Raw genomic sequence first — 25729 nt, forward strand, 5'->3', positions numbered from 1 at the left:
TTTGGAAAAGGCTGTGAAGCAATTGGTTTCCAAAAGGGATTTAGGCAGGTAGGAGGTTTTCAATGTGATTTGAATCTGAAGTACCTCAGTCATCTGGGAAATGAAGTTTAGGTGCTTAAAGTAATTTTGATTGTGAAATTTGCCTCTTAGTAGGCAAATTGGAAGAAATTTGACAGCAGTTGAGACTCAGTAAAAATACATCCCAAGGTATGCTAGAAATCTTCTAGGGAAGCCTTTGTATGTTTTTTTGAGACAATGTGTCCAGATTTTAATGCCTCTTTGAGTCATTCAGGACATGGAATCTGAACACACAAGACACAGGCAGAGAAAAGGGAACTCATTTACTTTGCTCATTTAAGAGATCAAATGGTTCTGGGGGACTGACTGATGGGAAAGGAATTCAGGCTGCAACAAAATTACTGCAGAAAGAAAAAGTCTCCTACTCTTGGCAATAGGCATCAGATGAGGTCTCTAAATATTTACCAATTTTTGACAAGAATATTAGAGACTTTCTTTTCTGTCTTTCATATATTGCTTGTTTTCCTACTCTTTGTCCAAATTCCAGTCTCGAGAATTTCCTTTATATATTTGCAAAACACTTATAAATGTGTGTGTGAGGAAAGGGAATAAATAATAAATACAATGACAATATAAAAGCTGGAGTAACAGTTTGTGTTTTATGGCTTTAAAGCTGGTTTGAGGATGAAGAAGAGAGCCTTTTATGCTGGAATAATTTCTGGGAGACACTGGTAAGAAACAAGATTACAGGGTGTTTAGAGATGTGCGTTTCAATAAGGAGCAATCACCATTCATATGCATACATTTCATTTAAATGCATTATATACACTAGCAGATTGGGAGGCAATCCTGAAACATTGAACATAATTTATTTGGATTTGAAGAAAGCCTTTGCTTTTGTGCCTTACAATGGATTTGATTTACTAAGTCGGGAGACAAAGTGGAAGCAAATTCAAATGGACTTGCATTTGGCTGAGGAGAGGGGAATAGTGGTTACATGGATGTGAAAATGGACAAGGGTGGTGTGGAGGGAGTGCCATGGGGTTCACACTCCTGACTTGCTGCCTGAAATTGTTGTTTAGGTGTAACAGAGTGAAGGGGGAAGGGGACACTTCCTCAGTGTGTGACTGTGCCTCCTGTCTTAGAGATGAATTGAATCCTCTTGTGAAGTCCTGCTCTGCCCCATTTACCACAGATGGAGCCTACAGACCTGTCTTGGGCCAGATACCTCATGTGAAACTAGAGGAGGTGAACACCAAATTGGTTCTTTCCTATAGGTGTGACTTGTCTCTTTGCTGGACTGCAATGAGTGAGAGACTGAAGTGGCCATTTAATTTATCTGGACTTTTCTCCAGTGGGCTCTGTGGAAAGGAAGAAAATGAAATGCTTCCTGTGAAGGAAAGGTGACTTTGATCAAACACCACTTAGGGTGGCAATACTGGGTGGGTTATGCAGGGCAGGAGCACACAGCTCTGGAAACCAGAGGGGATTCACTGAGGAAGGGTCACCTCCAAGCTGACAGTGGAGCTAACCCAGCTCAGGAGTGGGGTGCATGGGCCAGTGCTGCAGTTACGTGTAATATTCTCTCAGATCTACATTTCAGAGCCTGTGACATAAAAGAGCACTTAAGAAACAAGATGGGTTTGATCCTTCCGAAGACAGGTTTTTCAAGATGGGGAAGTAAATGATGCAAGCTTTTGAGAAGTAGGGATTTCACTACTTTAAGGAACTCTGACCATGAGGTTTCTATTGTGTTGCAAAATTTGGCCAAAATTTAGTCCTGGTTGTAGCTTTCAATTTACTTTCCCAGTTTTAGAGGATCAGAGAATGACTGATGTTGGAAGGCACCTCTGGAATTTGTCCAGTCCAGCCCCTCCTGCTCAAAGCAGGGTCAGCCGCAGAAAGTTACTCAGGCCATGTCAAGTTGGGTTTTGAATATATCCAAGGATGGAAACTCCACACCCTCTCTGGGCAACCTATTGCAGTGTTCAGTCACCCCTACAAGGTAAAAGCTTTTTCTTATGTATAAATGTAATTCCTTGCTTGTATTCCTTGTTTTCTTGGACACCACTGAGAAGAGTCTGGAACTGCCTCGTGTGTACCATCTCAGCCACAGTGCATGCAAGGCCACAGTAATCCCAATTTTGAGTCTCATCATTGCTTTAGGCATTCTTTCCTGCCCAATCAACATGCAGTTCACAGTACCTTTCTCCAGATACCAGATTTAAGTCCCCAAATACAAGAATTAGGTTGTCTGTCAGAAGATAATCAGCTTTTTCCATATGCTTTTTCCTGCTTCTCTCTTTCTCATATCCTCTCAGCAGAAAGAAATCCTGTTTCCATTTTGGTCCAGGATGTAAATTCTGAACTAATAATGAACTTCTTCAGTTATGTCAAAGAATGGAGGGCTTCTAGTGATTAAGAGTGAAGGTGAAAAAGAAAGGATATACTGGATTGTGATATAGATATCTTAGTTGGGGATATAAGAAGGAAGAGAAAACAATGAAATAAAACATCATGATATGAAAGCATTTAATAAAAAGACAAATTGCTATAATCTGGAAGCTCACCCACACAAAATGACCAAGAGGATAGTAAGCCTGGAGTCTGGTAGCTAACAACAGGGTGACTGTGATTCACCCAAGTGACTGCAGAAAAGGCAAATAGAAAGTTTCAGACACAGAGTTTCCAATAGTGATAAAGAATATTGGTAACATCCCCAAAAGCACTGATAAAGCCTAGGGTTGTTTAGCCTAGCAAACACTGTGGTGTAAGTGGATATGTCACCTCTGTACACCCAGCAAGGGAGGGAAAACTCAGATGCTGGTGAAGCTGGAAGATGTTGGTATTAAAGCAAATGGGCTTAACCATCCATGACTAAGGCTGGCAACATGAAAATTATTTGTATCAGAAGGAGCAGGTAAAGTTCTGGAGCCACCTCCCATTAGAAACTGTGAGGAAATAAGAGTGGAGTGTACTCAATCTATAAAAGAGTGTAATGCAGTAGATTATACCAGATCACAGTGTCCCAAGTGAATTCTTCTAGACATCATACTGCTTAAATCATGAGGGGACATTCAGTTGCCCAGCCATAGGTATCCACTGCCTTTTGGGACACCTTAGGATGTCCTGGCTGTCCTTCAGGTGCCACTCCTGTGTCACTTCTGATGGGTGTCAGGTGGATGCTGCAGCATCTCTGAAATATCTCAGATAGCTTTAGATCCTTGTGTCTGGGCAGCTGAGTGGAGCCCTGGCAGTCAATAGAGAAGTCAGGAAAGTTAAACTCAGCTCTGCTGATCTCTGGTTTGGGGCTGGTGAAACATGAGCACACGATGCTGATACATTGTGCTCCTCCATCATCAGCTTTGATATGTGTTTAAGGGATTTTTTATGAACTCGTTAGAAATGAAGGCATTAAAACTACATGAAGCATAGTTTTTGAGTTATGAAAGAAATATTTATTGCTACTGACTACTAAACCATGTTGTAGAAGACAATTTAGGAGCAGCTGACAGATGATTCTATTGAACACAAACATTTTTATCACTGTCTGGATTCTATGTTGCCCCTTTGTCTTCTGCAACTCTTTCTTCAGTAACCAGTGTTCTCCCAAATTTTAAATTGATGAGTAAACACTGACATCTCCAATCTAAGTTAGAAGTGTCAGCTTCCTGAGATGTCATTATTCATCATTTGTAGCAGTAACTATTTAGGACACAAGCCTATTTTAGATCTTTGGTACCAGTGAATTTGCCTAAAAGTAAATAAAATACGTGATGACTCCAAAGCCTACTGAATGAACAAAATTAGTTGAATAATATATTGTTTTGCTAAGACTTAGAAAAAGCTATGCATATGAAAATAGAATTAATAGATTTCTGTTGACTGCAACGTAACCAGAGCAAATTCTCCAAGGAGAGGTAGAGATGCTCTTAGAAGTGGGACTGGCTGATATTTAGTGAAACTGTGGAGCTGATAGTAGATGAGTTTGGCACTCTATGAAAGGAGATCAGCATTCCATTCACATTGTCATACTCCTCGTTCAAAAGTAGACTTTTATCTTCTGCCATCAGAAGGAAAGCCTGTGATTTTTGCAACCAGGTGTATCTGACCATATGCCAATATTATTAATATCAACACATTATTAATATTACTATGAGATTATCTGCCATGCACATGGAGCTACATAACATTTACAATTTGGTATGGTAATGAGTGCTTGGAATTAGCTGGAAGTTGAAGTAGATTTGTATCTACAATTGTGAACAGTATCCTGACAACATGGCACTGTTTCTCCATTATATGGGTTAAGATTTATACCAGACTACCAGCACGCAGGGTTGCAAGCATTATCTTTGGCTATGTATTTTATAGAGGATTTTTGTTGAATAGAAGGAAGTTGCTTGATTCTAGATAAGATTTTCTGTGGAAATTGTGGTGCCACAACTCAGGTAATTCCATTTGTTAGCCACACCTGGAAAAGGAGAAAGATTTGACTGGATGGCATGATGATGTCTACCCATGAGATTTCAAGAATGTGTTTGAGATACAGATGATGTACCCTATAGTATCAGAACTTTGGTTTTTGGAAGAGATTTGGTGTCAGTTCTGGCAATGTTTTACTGTTGCTTTGATTCATTTTGTGGAGTTTCAGGGATGGGGCCATTGTAGAACTGCAGGGTTTATGGCTTTGCTTATCTTGGTCTACACTAGTGATCTACATCTTTAATCCACTCATGAACTAAAGATATTTTCTATTTTTCATGGCACATTCATATTCAGCTAACCTTTTTTTTTTTTTTTTTTTTGACTGACTTTATGGTGTGGAATTTTCTGTGCCTTTGAAATCTGTTTCATTCCCCTTCTCTTTCCCCACTTTGAAATACAACAATAAACCACATTGGCTTTAGTCTTATTTCCTCTGCAGATATGTTTTAGGATGGAGTGGTGTTACCCTATTATTCCTTTACTTGCAGTCCCCTTTGTTTCATTTTGTAGTTAGAGCCTTCCAATGTGTTTTGATATATTTACATTTTTACATGCTCTTTTTCCTTTCTTAGAATTAATATTGAGATGTGTCTTAAGAGACAAAGATTGTAATTCAAGTACTTACCTTCTAGAATCCATTATTGATTTAATTAAAAAAAATAGAAGTTCTCTTGTACAGAACTCCACAGTTTAGTCTGGGCTGAGTAATCAGGAAATGTTAAAGCATAACAGTAGGAAAAGCCAATTTAGACCCATATTTTGCAGAGAGATTGAACCTACAATGTGATTACAATTAGGATTAGCAGAAAACAAAACATTGCTTGCATAGACAGGCTTAGGTTACAGCAGAGGAGCTGTTTCTTACCCTAATTTTATGGAGTTTATGTACTAGAGATAAATAAATATTCTTAAGTGGAGTGAAAGATCTTTTGAACTCTCTCTGGAATCTTAGAATTAAAATTACATTGTTCTTCTGCTGTTGATGGGTATAGACAGGTAATCCAAGGCCAGGTGAATTGTATCAAGGAGGCATTTTTATTAATTTGGCATACTTACAAAATGCTTTTAATCTGGATGGCAATCAAAGCCCTGAGATCTGAACCAATGTCAAACCCTTAGGACAACCTTTGGTATTACCACATATCATGATGTTTGCAGAAAGGTAAAAAAATCTAGCAAGTACTGTGTGTTCAATGAGTTTGGCATGCCAGAAACATTTTTTTGGATCCCCAAGAGTAAATTTCTGGGGAGAATTAGATGTCCATTTTTACTAATATGAGTTGGTACCATGCTTGGCTGTGATAAAGGATTATCTATGGAAGCCAATTTTAAATGTATCTTTACAAAATTTTAAATGTTGCAGGGACTATGAGGGACTCCATTCATGTTCTTAGAGGTAGGATTGATCGCTTCTTAGATATGGTTTTGTTATGAAGATCAAGATTTCTTGAAACAGGACTTTGTGATTTACCTTCTTTAAGGTCACACCAGCCATAGATACTTTCCCAAACATCAATTGCATGTTATAAAATGTGATGTCCATGAATTTATGCACTCATGCCAACCCAAGTGGCTTATGTATCTAGTGAAGGTGAAATTTTTATTCCACAGATGAGGAAGGAGAGGGAGAGAATTTGATAAATAATTGAGTTTGTTCCAAACAAATTGGGTGGTGCAAAGTAAGGAATATACTTGAAAGGTGGAGAAGGGGATGGGTTTGCCAGAGCTAAGGAGTGTAGGAGGAGATGAAAGTAGAGATGTGGCTTTGAAAGAAAGCTTTGAAAGAAAGAAGAAACATGGATGTGGGAGATTGGAGGAGATAGACTGAGAGAGAGGGGCTATAGAGAGCTGAGTTTCAACTGCAGCTGAGCTGGAAGGGAGAGTGAGAACGTGCTATGGAAAAGAGAAAATTGAGTCTTAGCAGTGAGAATGACAACAGAGGACACATATGGGAAGTAGAAAGTGGAGAAACTTCAAGGTCTGGGTATGAGGGCTCTGCAAGGGAAAATGATGGAGATTTCATCAACAAAAAGGCTGGTGTCATCAAATAAATAATAAGGAAAATAAATATGCTATTATTCATATTGGGTCATATTTTCTGTGAGCTAAATGGACTTCACCAGAGAGAGTTTACTTACCAGGTGTACTATGAAATGATCCTGAGGATTAATGATATAATAAAAATATAGACATTTTAGGATTAGAATTTAAAACTACAGGATCTGTAGAAGGTGGGGAGACAAATTTTCAGGGTATGGCAGAGGAGGTCACCTAAGAGACTGAGAGAGGTAGAGTGGAGGAAATTTTCTGGGAGAAAAATCAAATTAAAAGCTTCAGAATGCAACCTGAGAAATGTCACTGTTTTTTATCAGTTCTGCTTCTCCTAAAGATTTATAAAAGACATTTATTGCACCAAGCAGTTGCTGCTGGTGGAACACAATACAGGAACAGAAAGACTGGTGTTTAGAACAAGGGAAATTGCTTCTCGAGAAAAATGACTGATAGTCTGCACTTTTCATTTAGTTTTAAAAAATGGATTAAATCAATTTGCATCTTCCATTAAAGCAGAAACAAGATGAATCCTAATCTCATTTTATCAACACTTTGGGATCTTGGGAACACCCCCCCCGATTTTGCCTCAACTCTATTGTGAACCAGCACACACTTTTAGAAACCCTCATAGATAGGCAGACAGGGCTGCATTTTTGTTTTGTTTCACAAAGTGTGTGTTTATTTGTGGTAGATTTGTTCAATTAGTCTTTTAAACCACCACATTTCAGGAAGTGATCTAGTGTAAAGCCCATAATTTCTATTCTTCTCTGTATTTTATGAATATGAAATCACTGACTGTGATTTCTTGTCAAAATAATGTATTTATTTCTTAAAAGTAGCTAGAGAGTTAAGATTCTTAAAGAAGGGTTGGTATCTGGTATCTTTTGAGATTCTTGGGGTGTCCTGCACACAGCCAAGAGTTGGGCTCAATGATCCTGGGGAGTCTCTTCTAACTCAGTATAGTCTATAATTCTTTGATTCTAACTCACAGAGTAGAACCTGTGAGTTTTATGCCTCTCTCACAGGTTTCATCTACATTTTTCTTTCTCAGGATTAAAAAAAGTGTTGGGAGAAAGCTGATGACTTTTTGAGGACTTCACTGTATTGCCTGCCTGCCATAATTACATTACTTAAATCAACAGATTTACTCCCCTCTGAAACTAAGTAAGCCTTACTCAGTCTTATCACACATATTTATCAACATAATTCTGTTTTGAAAAGTTATTTGCTGTAGCAATTACAGTCTTCATAATTTATGATATTATAATATAAGCTCTTTTTTGCCTGGGGCACGAGAATTTATTTGTGTTTTTATTTACATAACATATTTATTACTTATGGAAGAGGCTCCAGTGGTAATGCAGAAGAGTAACACATGGAATGCACGAGCAGATGAGCAGTTTTAAGGCATGTGCCATCTTCTTTGAGGTCCCCTTGTGAAGCTAGCAGTTCCCAGTGGCATCCAGAAATGATTCATTCCTTTCTTCTTTTCCAGTGTATTCCCATTTCAGTGAACTCCTACATGAACAGCATCTTTCCAGCATGCTTTCTCTGTGTGTATGTAGCATTTGGACTTCTGAGGACACCAAGAGAACTCTATGGCTCAACTCCAGTGCATGCACCCAGAAATACTCACCCCAAAAAAATGGAGCCATGTAGGAGTGTCTGGTGTTTGTGAATAGACTCTCTTTCTGTTTGCTGCTTTATAAACATTCCAAGGCTGAGTATTTGAGCTGTAAATCCTGAAAATCAAACCAATGATTGTTAATTCATTGCTTAATGAATCAACATGTCTGTCTCCAGGCTGCTGATTTGATGATGTGGATGTGATCAAGTGTCCCTTCTTGCTTAACCTTTCTGTGTTATGAGACCCTTGCTGTCATGTCTGGAATCTGTAAGCTGTTGCTGCTCCATGGAATTTATCCTCTGTTAGCCAACTAGACCAACATTAAATACCAAAGAGGAAAACAAAGGTTCTGGTCCTGCTCTGTGGAATTTAACTGCTATAAAGGTGAAAGCTTGTAACTGAATTTAGTAAAATGGCTCCCAGAAAAGTAGCTGGTTTCTGCAGGCTTGCAATATAAGACTGTTTGTGATGTGAAACTTATGCAAGTCTATTCCCAGTTTTTAGGATCTTCTCCTTGGATGTAGGAGTACTTTCCATGTGTATGTGTGATCCCAGAGTAAACAGCAGGAACACTAAATGGTTCTCAGGCTGAGACTCTTCTTATAGTAAGAGAAGTGGGTGGATCCCAGTGCAAACAAAAGCATGACAGAGTGTGACTTCCATGGACACATCATCATAATAAAAATCTTACGCCTCCTCTCTATCTTAAATTCTAATGGAATATCAAGAGTTCTCAAAACATGATCAATAAGGTTGCCTTGAAATATGACATATTGAAATTCAAGAGAGTGTCTTCCTTTGTAAAATGAGTGGGATCAATACATTTTGTTTAGATGTCCACAGTCACAGAATTGATTAATCTTTAATTCTGAGAGGAAAGTGGAAGTGGCTGAGATGTTTAATATAATAATACATTAAGACATTCACTGTAAATGCTCTGAGCCCCATGCCCCACAGATGCCAGGAAGGAACGTGGTTTCCATAGGCAATGCCTCTTGCTGTGGATGCAGTGTTTGCTCTGCAGGTCACACATCCAGCAGGACACGTTAGAGGCACTGGGTGTCTTTTTAGTGTCACATGGTACTCGCATGTGATTTTGGGAAGGTGGTGTGTTGTGGGCTCCCACAGCCATGTGTGACTTGCAGATAAACAGCAGTTATTGAAGTTCAGAGTGGAAGGATTGGCATCTTGTTTGGGCACTAAAACTTTACATGGTTCCTTGCTTAAACTATGGTGGCTGCATAGGAAAGTTCTGCTAAGAATATTTCAAAAAATAGCAGGCTTGACTTGAGAAGTCTGTTCAGAGGCAGTTTAACCAACTCTGTGCCCATCAATAGAAGAGTTGAACAGCTTTTAGCAGGATTTTTTTTTTATTATTTCTTTTTTTTTTGCCAGTCAGCTATTAGGAGACCCAAGACCAACTCTGTCAGTGTCTACTGATATGGACATGAAATTCTGTGTCACATGAGTGATGCCCTGTAAAATATTTCACTCATCCTACTTACATGATGGAAGAAGATGGTCCCTTTCCCAAGCAAACTTCCCCTGGCTGTAAACGTTTCTGGAACACTTTTTGTGTTGAAAACTTGAAGGGAGTGTTCTGTCTTCAGCTGTAGGTGGTACAAAATGATTTGTACCCCTCTGAAGCTTAGCTGGTTAAAACCAACCAGCTAACCTTAGTAATAAATGTGATGTCCCAGCAAAGTATGTCTCTAATATAACCTTAATAATCCTTCCATTGCCTTCTAAACAATATACTTGTTTTAAAAATGTAATTTTGAATGACTCAGAGCAATTTGTGAATATGGGTTAGAGTGAATAAGTTTTCCTGAAGAAACTATCATGAAAAAGAATCATGCTTCATTGTAATTAGGCATCCATGCCTTATACAATTTATAGTACCCATGCCAAGATTTGAGAGCTTATTTGCTAATTGCAGATGAATATGCCAGTTAATTAATTAGGAACTATACACCCTCAATTGTATGTATCTATCATATTGATATAATTTATAGTGATACATTTGTCTGGATAATTTATTGTCCATGGAGGGAGGTAACCTATGCTGTTTATTTAAGATATCTAATTTAGGTGTGACTTAGCACATCAAAAGTTAAGAAATTCAGTTTCCATGCTAGGGAGGAGGAGAGGTACCTCTGAGGGCAATTCAAATCAAGCCCATCTGGACACATGAATGTGCTTCTGGTGAGCAGCAATGAAATGAGAGTTTATCTTATGAGACAGGATGAGCACTACTCACTAAGCAGTCTCATGAGTTTCCAGGGCCTTGGATACAATTCCTCCTCATCCTAGGTTTTTTATTTGTTCATGGAGTACCTCAACTCATTCTTTATTTCTGCTTCCAGCTTGTATTAGTGAAGTGACTGTCCTCTGTCCTACGAGGTGACAGTCATCTGTATTTTGAAAATCTCATTCTTGTTCACTGAAACTCGATTGTCATTTTGTACTTCTTGGGATAGTGATTAGTTTGCTTATTTTCTCCCTGTATCATTACCTACACACCACAGGAGAACATGAATCACCTGTACTTTAGCAATGACTAAACTGGAACACAACAATGGATTGGTAATATGTGTGTATGTATCTGTATGTACATAGTTGATCATCTAGGTAGAAACTTAAATATATGGTCCAGGACACTGCAAAGGCAAAGGGATGTACATAGTGTCACTGGTTTTAATACAAGGCTTTTAAGAGCAATTTATGAAGCAAGCAGGCAGGATCTTAACTTTTTTTCCTATGACATGTCTATGACTTAATCAAGATTTTTAAATTAGATTTTTTGCTAAGCTTTGGAGGAGATTCTCACTTACACAGTATTGCCCCAAACAAAACTGTAAGTAGGCAAACAATAGGTGCTTATAAAGAAAAAGTGTATATCCTGTTCTATAACTCTGTTCAAAGCTCACTAGGAATGCTTGTGGTGTGCTTGTCAAAATATATTGCTGCCCAATGACATATAAATAAATAACAAATCATGTCAATACATTTGAGAGATCTTAATAATGTTAAATAATTGATTATGAAATACATAATTTGATGGTTTTAATTAATAATATGCTGTAGTGTGGAGCTCTGTCACGGTGACCCCAAGGTCAAGACCTGTAGTTTATGGACTATTAATTAGCCATTAAGTAATTCACTCATCTGACCTGCAAATCTATCAGATTGATGGATAGCAGAGACCTTTATGTTCCTAATAGGTATTCTATTTAACTTTCAAAATTTTCAAGCAAAGTTTGATGCCTGAGTAAAATGAAGTGAGAAGAGAGCTTAACAATTTTTAAAGGCTATTTCATCACCTTTCACTTGAAAGCAGATATTAACTTGAAGAATGCCATTGCTGTCTTCACTGTTCTCCCAGGACTACTGACTGAAAGGTACAACTAGTACCTTAATTTTGCTCCTTTAAAAAGAGGAAATCAAAATGATTTTTACAGATCTCTTGAATGTGTAATATCAAGCATAAATTTTAATTGCACTTCATTTACTAAGTGGTGCATTACCTCATCCTTTGGTTTTAACAATGGATTTTCTATAAATCTTCATATGGTTAAACATGATAAACTGCTCAACATATCATGGAACATGGCAGTGCTTATTAGCACTTGAGAAGTTATCGATTGCTTATCTTGATTAATCTTTTATGGGTCTCTGTAGTATTAATTCCACAGAAAAGGCTTTGGAAGTTCTGTAGCATTAGTCTCCTCATTCATACATTCACTTTCAATTACATGGATTTCTTTGACTGCTCTTGCTAGATTAATTACAACCTCTTTGTCACCAGATCTTGATTTCAGTTTATCAAGAATTAGAATTTTAATGAAAAACACATATTTAAAGGATTCCAAGAAAGAGTGGCACTAATGAGATGAGATGGTTCCTGCAATTTGGTAAAAGGAAGGAATTCTTATGTTTCTGACATATAAGGAAGAGAAGTGAATATCAATTTTAGAGGCACAGTCTATGACACATGGGTTTTGCCAGATATTCAGCTTCTTCATTTCAGATACAGTCTGGGAAGCTTTCTCTCATTTTTAACTTTATGACAAAGCTTTTCTATAACAAGCAGTATCAGCTTTATGATAAAGCAGAGACAGACTGCCTTTTGCTCACCAGTTTTATCTTCGGGAAGGCACATTACTATGTCCCAGAGAAGTGCCTGCTCTGCTCAGCTTTAAGCTATTAAATGGAAATCTTGGTATGTTTGCATCTTCTTTCTGTTGAAGACTGAAAATATATTCTGGGATTCAAAATTTCATAGTGTCTTTGGTCTTGGACAATCCTAAAATCAAAGAGCATAACTATACAAAATTCACTGGTAGGTAAAAGGACCTGACAAACTAACAAAAACTTGTCAATCTAACAAAAAACATCCTAAGAAACAGCTTCAACCACAAGATCTGAGAACTGAGTATTTCAGGTCTAATTTGATAGGATGTCATCATTTCATGGTCAACTACTGTTGGATACTTGGGCCTTGTGGCTTTGCCATCACCATCCCAGTATATTCTGGGTCTCACTTTCTGCCCTCCTTATACCCCAGTTTTTCATTCACTCAAAACAAACATTAAATGAACACTGGGATTAATGGAGGAGGAGAATACAAGGCTTTGAAACTGCTAAGTGTTGAGCCTGGACTGCTGTGTGGCAGAATTTGGGACTTTGGCACCTTTCGTGTGAAGACAGGAAAGAAATTTACGTTCATCATATGTGTGTATCAAACCCCTAAAGGACTGCACAGTGATGGAGGTGTCCTTATCTGATGCTGTAAAACAGCAACAGGAGGGTGTGGAGGTTCCCAGTGATTTACAGTGGTGTTGATCCTGCTCCAGTTCAGAGGAATGGAAAAGCTGTCACTGTCTGGAATGGACAGGGGTCAAACCTGTGTCACTGCAGCAGCACCAGTAATGATCTCACTTTCTTACCAATCTAAACCACTGGCAAAAGCAACAGAGTGCTGAAGTAAACAAACAAAACCCCCATAGCAATAAAAGCCTGGCTTTATTCTGAGTTAACATCATATTGAAGGAGTAATGAGTCATCTGCCTTATTAATAATAGGCAGATTTTCAATACCAGAGTATTTTATTGTTATCAATCTCTGTTGCATGTGTAGGAGCTGGAGTACAGCCAAAAGGAGAGGAGGAGTAGAAAGATCCCTTGGTTTCATAGGTTAAAAGAAAAAAATAAGAAAGCAGATGAGCTCAATTGCTGTTTCTATTTAAGTTGAAATAAAAACATCTTTTGACCTTGAAAAGGCCAATATTCCACCCTGCATGAGGACTTTTCCCTTTTCTATAATGTGCTTTTTTATATGCAGTGCTAGTCCCTGAGAGCTCTGCCATCCTCACAGATGCTGTGGGAGAGGCTTAACTAATCCTGGTCAAGGTCTTCACATGGCAGGTGCCATAAGAATGCAAATCATAGACAATACTGATGACTGAGTATGCATGGACATCTGTGAAGGAATTTAGACATAAATGGTATTTAGACATCCACTGCATTCCGAGGAACATTTTGTATTTTGTTAGTTCTGAAAGATGTTGAGTGTTAGCTATTGAATATTAAATTTACAAGGTTGCTCCAAAGGCAAACCAGGTCACTTCTCCAGAGACATTGAGCAAAGAATTGGACCTGTGGTGTCTTCCTGTCCCTAGCAGTTTTGTCAATCACATCACGAGGACAAAGAATTCACCACACAAATCCCTTGGATTTCATGTAGTGTCAGAAAGGGCTTAAACGCAGATATTTTATTGTATGGGAATGTGCAGGATATTCAGAGAGAAAACAACCTGCTATGAAATTATCAGTAAGCTGGCATAAAATAGGATTTATATTTGGGTTGTAAATTAAATGGATACATTAACCACAAGATCCCTATAGGGAAAGGAAGTGGGCCACAACTCTAGTGTAGCCTGAGGGTCGTGGCAGCAGCTGCAGAGCAATTGTTCTTTATGTCATGCAAAATGTTCATCTTGTCTTGTTTCCACATGGGTCTCTACAGAGGGAGAAAAATTTTATTTTCTAATAATATTGAGGAATTTATATCAGTAATTTTCAAAGGGTAAACACATGATGTTTCATATTAGGATATACTGTCAATGAAAAAAAAAGTGCTCTGAAAGAATCCTCAAGTTGGTTTAACTTTATTTTGAAATAGTAGATCAGAGAAATGCCTTCTAAAATCAGGATGGTCCTGTTATGTCTCTAAATTAGTCTCAGTATCAAGGCTAAATGAAAAGAGCTCTATTTTTCAAGTTGGCTTTCTGAACTTAGTAAGCAAATTTGATAAATAGGTAACTTAAGTGAATTGCTGCAAACACGTGGCATGACCATGTGAAAAATGTGGAATTTGCCCAGGGAAGTGTTTAAGTTTGGAGAGTTGGCCTAAAGTTTTGCTCTTTATCTCTATGATATTTTGAGTTAAGAGCCTTCATCTCCTACTTTGACTCATACAAAAATATTCATGTGCAACACCAGTATATTTCTTTTGGTGGACATCACTTGTGCTTTCTCACAGCCCTTTACCATCTGCATGCTCAGAACAACTTCAGCTTATTCCACTTTACATCCTCTACCTTGTGGTGCTTTTTAAGTGTCCCCTTAAAATCAGCTAGGGAAGTCATGTGAAATACCTTGCAATATTTGCTGCTTGAGTTACATGGTTTTACTATGTTGCACTGTGCTTTTTTCTTTATTGAAAGGTGCTTTTACTTGAAAAACAATTATTTTCCTGGGAAGCTTTTTTGCCTCAAAAACATGCTACACAACATCAGAAATGAACATGTTAAAAATTAATTTTCACTTACAATCTCTTCACTTAAAGGGTAACCCATAATTCTCATAATACTCACTTGAACTTAATGTTTTCCTGTCTTCTAATGGACAGTAATTGAGAGGGATCCATCATCTAAATTATACTCCAGTGCAGAGAATCACTTAGAAAAATGGTGCTATAAACTGGAATCTCTACAGTAAAAATCAATCCATGGAAGCTGGTTAGTTTTAAGGGAAGATATTACCTGTCTGTTAGACTTATATGTAGCTTTATTATGTTTATATTAAATTTGCATATGAAGTGTAAGTCCATTATTTTTCTAATATGAATTACAGTGATAGGTCTTGTACAAAATTATTTCTTTGGTTTCCACATGCTTCCATGGAAATCTGTTTCTTCTTCACTGGCATAACTGGATATCGTTGGAAAGATTTTAAGGATGTCCTCACAATATTGCTTGCACTTTTTTCCTGCTTTCTGGATTTCAAGAAAGGGTCTTTCTTATTCCCATTGAGTCTGTAATGTGTTCTAGTTGACTACATTTACTAAAATGAAAATCTTAGGAAGTAAATCCTGAGATAAGAGCACTACTGCTCTTCCCTGCTGCACAAGGGGATCCTCTCCAGCCTGGATTCATCTGTTTTTAGCAGGGTTTGATCCCTTTCTAGTGAGAGATCACCAAAATGACTGTGGGAAAAGCCTGCAGGATACCTGGTGGAAGCCCCTAACTCATGGGTTGTCAGATGTTTGAGAGGATGTTTTTGGAAAGGGATCATTTTGTACCAGCCCTGTCCTTAATCCTCCTCTTAATTCCTACTCAGGACCTGATTCCAAGGATATATGGATATCACCAACCTGCCTATTCCATACTTCTAATTTAATGAGAGACAGAGGGAGATGCATGCCCAGGGCACTGCTTCCCCAAATTCAGCCTCCAAACTCTCCTTTTCCCGATATTTGGTGTGTTCCTTCCAGCTTTGTTGGGTGTCCATGTCCAGAAGCTTTGTTTCTCAACTGGCTGAGAGCAGCCCTAGGAAATCTGTGGGAAGACCCAGGGGTAAATGCAGTACTGAATCCCAGTCCAATAATTTAACTGGAAAATATCTATGTTTTGTCTTCCTAGTTTCTAGCAAATTCCAAGGGCCAGTAGGACTAGAAAATCTAGCAATAGGTACTGGATACCGTATTTGAAAATTATTAAGAAATTAATCATAAAAGACAGAAATGAGTCTCTTCTGACCAGCTCTGACCTTGAAATATCCTTCTCCCCTGACACATCAGTTTTTCCTTTCAATATCTGTGAAGCACCTTTCTCAGAGAAACTGTGGCTATTCTTTTTGTCAGTTTGTAAGCAAGACACAAAGCAATTTTAAAAGCTGTCAGCTTTTAATGACTTCTTCAGGTTAAAAAATACCCTTTGTTTTTCCAGTAACCACTAATATTTCAAAGCACTTTCATAAAAATCTTCTGCACTTCGGGGAAAGGGCTAGTTTTATATATCCTTATTGGAAAAAAAAAAAAAAAAACCAAAACAAACCCAACAACAAAAATCCCCAAATCCAGGAGCCTTGATATATAAGAGATTTTCTTTTTCCTTTAAAGAAACTAGTACTACAACCCCTATTTTTACTTTTTTTCTCCTCCTAGCTCCTCAGAAGCATCCTGATGGTGTCTGGTGCTATTCTTCTCCTTGCCACTTATGTATGCCTGCTCACAGACTATGATATCACAGCTCATTAATCAGGCAGCAGGTTGGCTGAGAGTGAGATCAGAGCATGGGCCAATGCCAGTGCTCCTTTCCCCTGATTCATCAGGTGATTTTTTTTTTTTCTTCTTAGTTTGGTCACGGAAGTGTATAAATAGGAACAGTATTCAATATTTTATCCTCAGACTAAACTCAAACGTTTCACTGAGATGAGGTGTATAACAGGCTGAGCATCTAAAGCAAGGTTCATCGAGCAGATAAATAAGGTGACAGTGCTAAAATGCTGTTTAGCTAGAGAGATTTTGTTTAAGAGCATGATAAGGGAGTCTATGCTAACTTTTATAAAGGAATGTGTAAAGAAATAAGGAGTCTTCACTTTACATTCTCGTGCAGGGGCCAACCTATTTTCTCTGTTTTTTTTTTATGAACTACAGCAAGCAGGTCGCTAACCAATGTCCAGATCTGCTAGCAGGGTTACCTGACTGCAGAGAGAAAAGCCAAATAGTTCCAAAGTCAGGCAAGAATTACCCTGGACAGATTATTTAGGACCCTCTGTGTTTTTTCTTTAACACTACTCATGTTACTATTTTCTATATTTGGGAGCATAATCCTAAGGATAACTGTTGGTGCATAAAGAAAATAAATTGTCACTAAAGGATGGCAAAGAAGTTCTGGGAAAGTAATGCTACTGCTTTAACCTTTAATCTTTGGGTGCCCTTGCAAGTGGGGAGAAGAAGCCAGGCAGGTGACTGGATTCATGCCCCTTTTCCAAAAGCTTGTTCATCTCATTTCAGGTGGAGCATCTTGGCTAAATGAGCATTCAGCCTCTTCTGGGGGTGATTGGTCTGTTCCAACATGACAGCAGTGCTAGGACATTCCTTCAGCTTTCCAGGCATTCACTTTAATTTTACCTTCCTCTGGGCAAGTTCTGAACTGTAGGGAAGGACAGACAGTGGTAAAGGATTGAACTGCAGCTCCTTTGCAGAGCAGAGGCTCTGGAGGCAGATAAGGAACAGAGCAAGAGGAGCCAAGGAGTAAGAACTCGACAGCCTACAGATGACAACCTGCAAGCAGCAGTGTTTGGGATAGCACAGAGAAGAACACTGCAGGTTTTATTCACTTTTCTAATGACAGCACAATTTGCAGTGGGACTACTGTGTCACTGCCAGCAAGAGCTAAGATGATGCCCCACAAAGCACAGAAAAAATGTTCATAGTTTTAAATTAAAAATGTTTGCTCTCCAGGAATATCTGGCTGGTCCTGGCTACTATTTTCACAGAGCAAAAGACTATTAAGAGTGAGTGACTCCTGACTCCTGAATGAACTTTTTGTTTTCACTTTGGTGGCAATTGCATGGCAGTAGCTGAGTTGCAGAGGAGTTATATAAGAGGGAACCCAAATGTTATCCAGTGGCACAGAGGGTTCAGGAATTGTGCATTTAAGGATAAATTGTTATAAAATCATCTAGCAACCCAGTTCTTAAAATAAACCCCTTTTATTCCTGCATCTTGATTACTGTGAGCTTTTCTGTTTGCTTTTCTACTTATTATGAGTGTTCTGCTTTATTCTTGTGCATCCTGCTTCTTTGTTGCAGCCGCTGTAAAAACCTTCCTTGCTTATCTTTCCAGCTTTTTTATTCTTCAAAAAGCTCATTCTTTCCTGCTTCAAAAAACATTCAGGCTTTTCATTCAACCTTTTCACACCTCTGTCAGGACCAGTCTGCCTATTCTTGCCTATGATTTCTTCAGTTTCTTTTGAAGCCAGCCAAGTCCATTTCCCTATGTGTCCATATTTTTATTTTCTCTTCTCTGATACAAAGAATTCTGGTCTGTATCTCTCTGTTCTTTGTGACTTAATCTCTTTTTTAATATCTATTTCTGATGTACATCTTTCAGGGAGCTAGCTCAGAAGCTTTAAGGAAAAGGTTATAGATGCATAGCAGTGTTTATGTTAGCATAAAAAATAATTAGGTAGACTGGCCAGTCTTGCCAGTTCAAGCCTTTGATTGTGCCTTATATTACTTCCTTTCACTCCATACTTGGTTTGCATGCTGTCTCAGATGCTAAGCACTTTAGGCAATCTAATTAAAAATATTTGTATGGCACCTTACCCCAAATGCCACACAAGGTCAGCCTGGACAGTCAGCAGTACCAGCAGATATTTCATGTCTCCAGAATTGGAACTTCGCTTCCTTTCCCCAGTATGTCAGATTTAGCTGGTCTGTGTCTATAATGATTTAAATCAAAGTTAAATTTGGCCCAAATTTTAGTAAAACATTCTTCCGAAAGTATTGCAGAGTAGTCAATACTCTTATTGTTTCCTGCTGTGTCTTTATTTGCATGTTAATGGCAGATTATTGTTGTCTTTTCCAGTGTACTTCCCCAGAGACTCTATGCATGTTTTTATTGATTAGTTCCTCTTCATTTAACATTTAAATGGATATTTTCAAATTGGTGCAAAATTATAATAGTGTGTTTGCTCAAGGCAGTTCACTGTGGTGTTAGCAGAACCATCCAAGTCTGCTGATTATGCATGTTCCATACAAAAGAGTTTGCAATTAGGTCTGAGTTACACAGGCAAAAGAATCCCAGGCCAAAAGCACCCATCATCTCATTTATCTTCCCCAAATGTTAGTACAGGTGGAGTATGAAAGCAGAAAGTACACGTTATTGTAACAAGAGCACAAATCTGAATTTGTAGCCTTCCAAAAAGTTCCTGTTACTATTTCAGTTTATCTGACTGTTGTATGCCAATCTTATCTATTATCTATCTCTTCCTGTTACAGAAAATTCAAGGTTTTATTAGGTGATCATGCATGCACTTACTCCATGCAGTAGTGAAAATTTTTGCTGTGTGAACATGCACTGTAATGTTTGCATCTTTAGGAGTATGGGCTGCAATCTCACCAAATTACACAGAATTCATCTGGCCTCATTGATATCTAGGTAGAAGAAGCATAAATGCAATAGAATTAAAAAAAATCTATCTAACATTAAGGGGGCAATGTAGAAGCATTTATGGAGTATACTGGCCTTGCAAATTTGATTTCTTCCTTGTTTCTACAATTCTGTTTCCCTGTTGGGTTTGAGGCCTGAGGCTATGTTCATCTTTGCTTTTTGCCTCCTGAGTTAATCTTATTTCTAGCCAGGGATCTTAAATAATCTCAGGTTGGCATTGGGAGCCTTTTTGCAGATCCCAGCTGACAGTTACAACCTGTTGAAAACATGTGACACCACAGACATTTTCACAACAGACAAACCCAGCTTTTCTGAGTGAATTGATTTTCATCAACTAGAAACATAGAACCATTTGGGTAGGAAAATTGACTCCAAACATGTCAGACATTAGAGTCCCCTGTGGTCTTATTTTCTTCTTACTTGTCTTCCTTTCCCTCTGTTTAGGTGAAATAAATATTACTGTTCTGTTCTGCAGAGCACCAACTGTTCTGTTGGTGTGTTTCTTCCCTCACAGGCAGTTTTGCCTTTCCTGTTTAAGCAGGTTGTAGATCTGAAACTCAAAGGTTATGGACAATCCTAAAGTCATGACAGAGCAGGTTATTTGTTCACTTGATGTGAGGGAGTTAAATGGCAAAGCTCTGAGTGATCTCTGTGTGATGAACTGTGTATGAATAGTCTACACAGATAATTTTCTCTTGGGACAAAATGGAGAGTTTCACCCCATTCTGTGGAATTGGTGGAACTTACACTGGAAAGAGTTTTGTACAAAGCAAACCACTTCATATTTCAAATAGAATTCGAATATATTTGCCAAAACTGGCATATTCCTCAAATGTCTAATCAAATGTTCTTTAATGCTGACATTCCAAGGCATTGTGATAATTTCAAGAGTTCCATTTCTGTTTATTGGGACACTTAAAAGACTGAATCTCAGTCTTTCTTTGGTGGCTATAAGGAAAAGTATCCAGAGTCCTTCCTTTGCTCAGGAACCTGCAGCAGGAGGAGGGCAAGAGCTCCCAGAACCTTGTGCAGGAAGGAGGCAAACACTGTTGGAGGTCTCTGTGGTTCAAGAGGACACTGGATAAAATTCCTTTATGCTTTAAAAAAGAGTTGCTGAAGATAGTTTAACACTGTTAAACACAGCCTAGAAAACTGGGGCACTCTAATCAGGCTCTAGCTGGGTACTGTGGCACAAAATCACGTGTTGCTTACAGGATCTGAAATTACGTAAGGATCGGTTAAAAGTTGAGTTTTTGCCTTTTAGCTCTGCATTTCCTGGCTGTTGTCATCTTAAAGCAAGGCCTAATGTTATTTTAATGTAGTTTGGTGTGTGGAATGCATCAAAGTAGGTTATATATTGATTGCTCAGACCTCAAAGCTCTGGAGGTAAATCTCTACTGAGAAGTGTCAGAACTTCAGTTAATACACGAATTGATAGGCATAAGATGTCAGTATTGTGTTTACTGCAGAGATAACATTTCTGTTGAAATTTTAATGCCCATTATGTTTAGCCCTTCTAGATTATGGTGAGCTAATCAAAGAAATTTCTTTGGTATATAAATCACTGCACACTACTGAAAATTGTAGATAAGATAAATCAAGATTTTTGATCAATTCAGTCTTCAATCTTTTTTTTTTGAGCAGCACAGAAGAGAAAGTCCATGTTGTACTCACAGTTTGGTAGCAAGGAGGTGTTTAACATCAAGGCTGGAGATTAATGGTGACAAGTTATATTGTGGAGAATGTGAAATGATGTTTAGGCTGAAATATTAATTTCTAGATTGATGTAGAACTTCATAATTGAGGCCATAAATCAGTGCTAAAATCAACTGGATTATGCATCATCTCAGCTAATGCTCTAGGTCAACACATTCAAAAACTAGTCCACAGATTTAAAATCTGGAAATTACTGTGGGAAGGTGAATCTGTTTTTGCACAATGGATGATATTCTTGAACCCTGGTAGTATTCACTGCAACAGCAGAAAATTTTTTTCTACTCTTCATTTTCACAGATTGTTTCTCTTTTTTAAAAGACTTATCAACTGTCTTATTAAAAGATCTGTATCCAATCAATAAAGGAGGTGGTTTATTTGTAATGAACACCTTATTGTACTCTTCAGTCTCTTTTGCTGTTTGTGAGTTATCTGCACGTTGTTTTTGACCTTCAAAATTTGTTCATTTTATGGCAAGATTTATTTGAATATGTTCCAGCCTATGGACTGCAGTTACCTTGAAATCAGAGTTTATCATTGCTGCTGTTTATCCGCATGATTGGCCAACAAAGGCATGTGGTTGAGGCTTTTTTCTTCCAGTTTCTGGGTTGAAAACCACAGAAAGCTTTTAAGCTGCAGCCATTCTGCCTGAGAACTTAGGTCCACAGTGGATAATGAAGTACAGAATAATTGTTACTAATTAAGTTGAATAATAATATATAAATAATCTAATGTTAAAGCTGCAGCCTTCTCTGGCATCTACAATGGAGATGTGTCCAAAGCAGGCATTTTCAGTGATACCCAGAAAAGAAAAGTGTATTTTTTAAATAAAAGTTTTTACAAAGGAATTTATTGCACTTTTGCTGCATTGGCAAACTGTCCCACATTTAGGGTCTTGTCAATGGGAAGTGTGTAGTGGTCAGAACTACATTTCCAAAAATGCAATTAATAAAAACCCAACAAACTCCACATCTCCAAAACAAACAAAAAACCTTCTCCTGTCATGAGCTGTGAAGGTGCATGCTGGGATCTGTGGTATTGGCTGTCAAAGCAGCTCTGCATCAACCTAAGGGTGCCTTTACAGACTGATTTATCAATTGTGATTGCTTTGGGTTATCTTGTGAAAGACTTTTGGCCAACTAATCTCTGTATGAAGTCAATGGGACAAAAACCTGTGAATTCAGAGATAGTGAGTGAATAATTTCCCTTCATGTTACAGGTGGTTTTCCAAAACTGATGAAGTCAAAGTGTTGCTTGTCCTGGGTGGACAACTAAGAAAATGCCTCATGGTTTTGGCATGACATATTTTGGGCAGATTAGAAAATACTCTGCTAATTAGGGGAATTCCAGACGTGTACAGGAAGCATATTTCAGTAACCCATGATTATGCTGGGTTTCTTGTAAAGCTATTTGCTTGTCTGCCAAAGTGTTTTGTGGTGTGGTGCCAACTGTAATATATTCAGAACACAAGCTAAAAAAAACCCCTCCAAACTTTGATGCTGCATGAGTTCATAGGATGGGAATACAAAGAACCTTGAAAACCTCAACATGAATAATTAAGGTAAATAGACAGACTTTGTACTGTGATTAAAACATAAGGAACTTTTGGGCATCTCAGAGCTATCTAGAAATTCAAAACTTCTTAAAACAAAAGCATATGCTGTAGTATCTCTATTACCTAACTATTACACGACATTTTATTGTGAGCTGACTTGCCTCTCTGTGGAAGGAATATACTGCCATTCCATCATTATTTCCAGCCTCAGAGAATTACTGTCATCCTTTGAAAATACATTGAAACAAAAGTCACTGGCAAGTTAATGTGTTCAAGAAAATCCTTAATAGTTATAATGGAGATTAGATAGAGATGGAGCAAATGATACAAGAAGTTATATTTTTGAGAATATTATATGCACTTAGGAGTCTATAGCAGAGTTTTGCGAGAATCATAAGCTGTAACTTCATAGTTGAAGTGATATGAGGAGCATCCAGAGTATCCAAAGCTCTTGGGAGGAGTGAGATTTTGAAATGTTGAAGGAGGGGAGGGAGAAATAAATAAACAGCAATGAACCTGTGACTCCCAGAAACAGAACTGCAGGTGATGGGTGAAGACTGGCCAGAGCCCCAGTTCGGGCATCACTATGTAAAATCCTGGCTTTAAATCACTTAAAAACAATTTGGGGCAAAATCCCAGGGCTGGCTCTGATTGCTATCACTGCCTGAGAGAAACTTCTTGTTTGGGTGCACCTGGGTGATCGGAGACTTTCTGAGTCCCCTGCCAGGAGCTGCTCCCACCCCACTCCAGAGGGTTCTGGGGAAATGTTGTCAGCCCACAAACCCCAAGACTGAGGTGCAAAGAGGCAACAGAGCGGTGGAAAACCCATGAATTCCCCTGCACTTTGGTTTTGGAGGGTGGGACAGAGGTGACTGCCAGGTCAGCATGTGTCAGGGCTTCATCTCCTGACCTTTCCCAGGGCTGGATGAAACATCCTCAGCCCTGGGATGGGAGCAATTCCCTGCACAAGTCAGCCAGAGCAGCACTCCAGGCTGTGCCAGAAATAAGAGAGCAACAGCATCTGCAGCCCCTCTTTCCCCCGAGCCCAGCATAATGAGCATGGCCAGGGAAGGAGGGTGTGGTGTCAGCCAGCTGCCGAATTAATTAATTGGAAGCTGGAAATACACGGATTGACTCAAGGGCTGCTTTGGGGTGGGCACTGGGGGATGGATTTGACACTGACCAGAGCCAAGGAGCCATAGGCTGGGCTGATAGCAGCTGCTGTGACCTTCTGAGATGCCACTGAGGGTCTGGCTCCCAAAATAGTTTTAATAGGTTGCAAATTTTTGTCATTGTTAATTGCTTTGTTTATAATCCAAATCTGCAGGGTCGTTTTGTTTTAATGAATCCATTGTTGAACGGCAGCTAAAACATTAGTCTGGTGTCAGGTTTCATTGCCTTTTCCTGGGTTATGGTGTAAAAATGCAAATAGCTATTTCCTTTCTCCAGCCAAGGAGCAGCAGGATCTGTGGAGCACAGGACTGTAGAACAAGAGCATAGAACAAGAGCAATCTTAGGTCTAAAAGCCAGGAGCTGTGTCTCCCTCTTGCCTCCATCATAAACTTCTTGTTTAGTCTTAGTGAGACCATTTGAGCCCTGCATAGCTCACCTCCAGGATTACAAACCACGGAGGGGCAATAAGGTGTATCCTCTTGCTGTCAAGCCCTCCAAGACAAGGTGCTATGGGAAATGAAAGAGATTGTTTTTATTTTATGGTGTCATTCAGCACCTAGAATTGGAAAAATCCTACTACTGCTGTTTTGCTCTCTGCAGAGGTTGAATCCCTGGCACAAGGATGAAACAAATTCCTAGATAGATGCATAATCTTGCAGAGATGGGATTCACTGTAGATAGAATGCATGTTTGTTGTTTAACCTGCAGAGCTGTGCTGGTTCACCCAGAGGACTGGAGCTGGGTCTTGTGCTGCTCGAGCAGGGTCATCTGCATTGCAGTGTCCTCAAAGATGGTGAGCAGAAGAGGATGGATAGGGAGATGTGATCTGCTTGCTCTGCATCTGAGCACTAGGAATGGTGTGTTGGCTCTCCCTCTTAAATGTGTGGTTTTTGGTCTAGTGTGTTCTGGAGGTAGTGTGTTAGATGGGAGCAGTGGCTCTGCTGGCCCAGAGTGCAAGAACATGTAGGACCTTCCATCCACTGACTGTTCCTCCCTGAGGAACAGAGGGTGGGAGGAGAGACCCAGGCCTTCAGGTCTTCCTCCAAAAACTCCACAACTAGAAAGTCCCCGGTTCCTGCTGCCACTCTTTTCCTCTTGTGAAGATCCCTCTCCTTGGATGGAGGCTGGGGAAGATGCCCTTGTGCCAGCTCCTCTGGAGCTGCTGGGGGTCAGGTGTGGTGTTCCAGGGATTTCAGCTGAAGTGGATGTGCTGGGGTGGGACAGTGGCACTCCCTGGTCTGCAGCACTGCAGTCTGTCAGTGCCAGAGGAGTCCTGTGGGCAGCCCAGACTGTGCTGCTGCCAGAGTCCAAGACTGAAAACCTGTGCAGAATTCCCAAGTACAAAAAAACCCTGCCTTATCCAGGGCAATAGGGTGAAGAGAGGAAGAGAGGTGATGTGATAACCCAGATAAAGATGTAAGATAGATAATGCAAACCCTTCATAAATTAGGGCATGAGGACAAGTTTAGTACTTCTGCAGAGACAAAAACCCACTTCTTTTTAGAGAATAAGAACAGTGCTGAGTGGAATAGTACAAGTTGTGCCAAAGTTGACAAACGTGGAAAATTGCTTCATCCTTTTATTTATTCCTGAACCTTGACAGCATTTCAGTTTCTATGGAAGTGCTTTCTAAGGGATTA

Source organism: Prinia subflava, chromosome 1, assembly GCF_021018805.1.
Source record: "Prinia subflava isolate CZ2003 ecotype Zambia chromosome 1, Cam_Psub_1.2, whole genome shotgun sequence".
Lineage (NCBI taxonomy): Eukaryota > Metazoa > Chordata > Aves > Passeriformes > Cisticolidae > Prinia > Prinia subflava.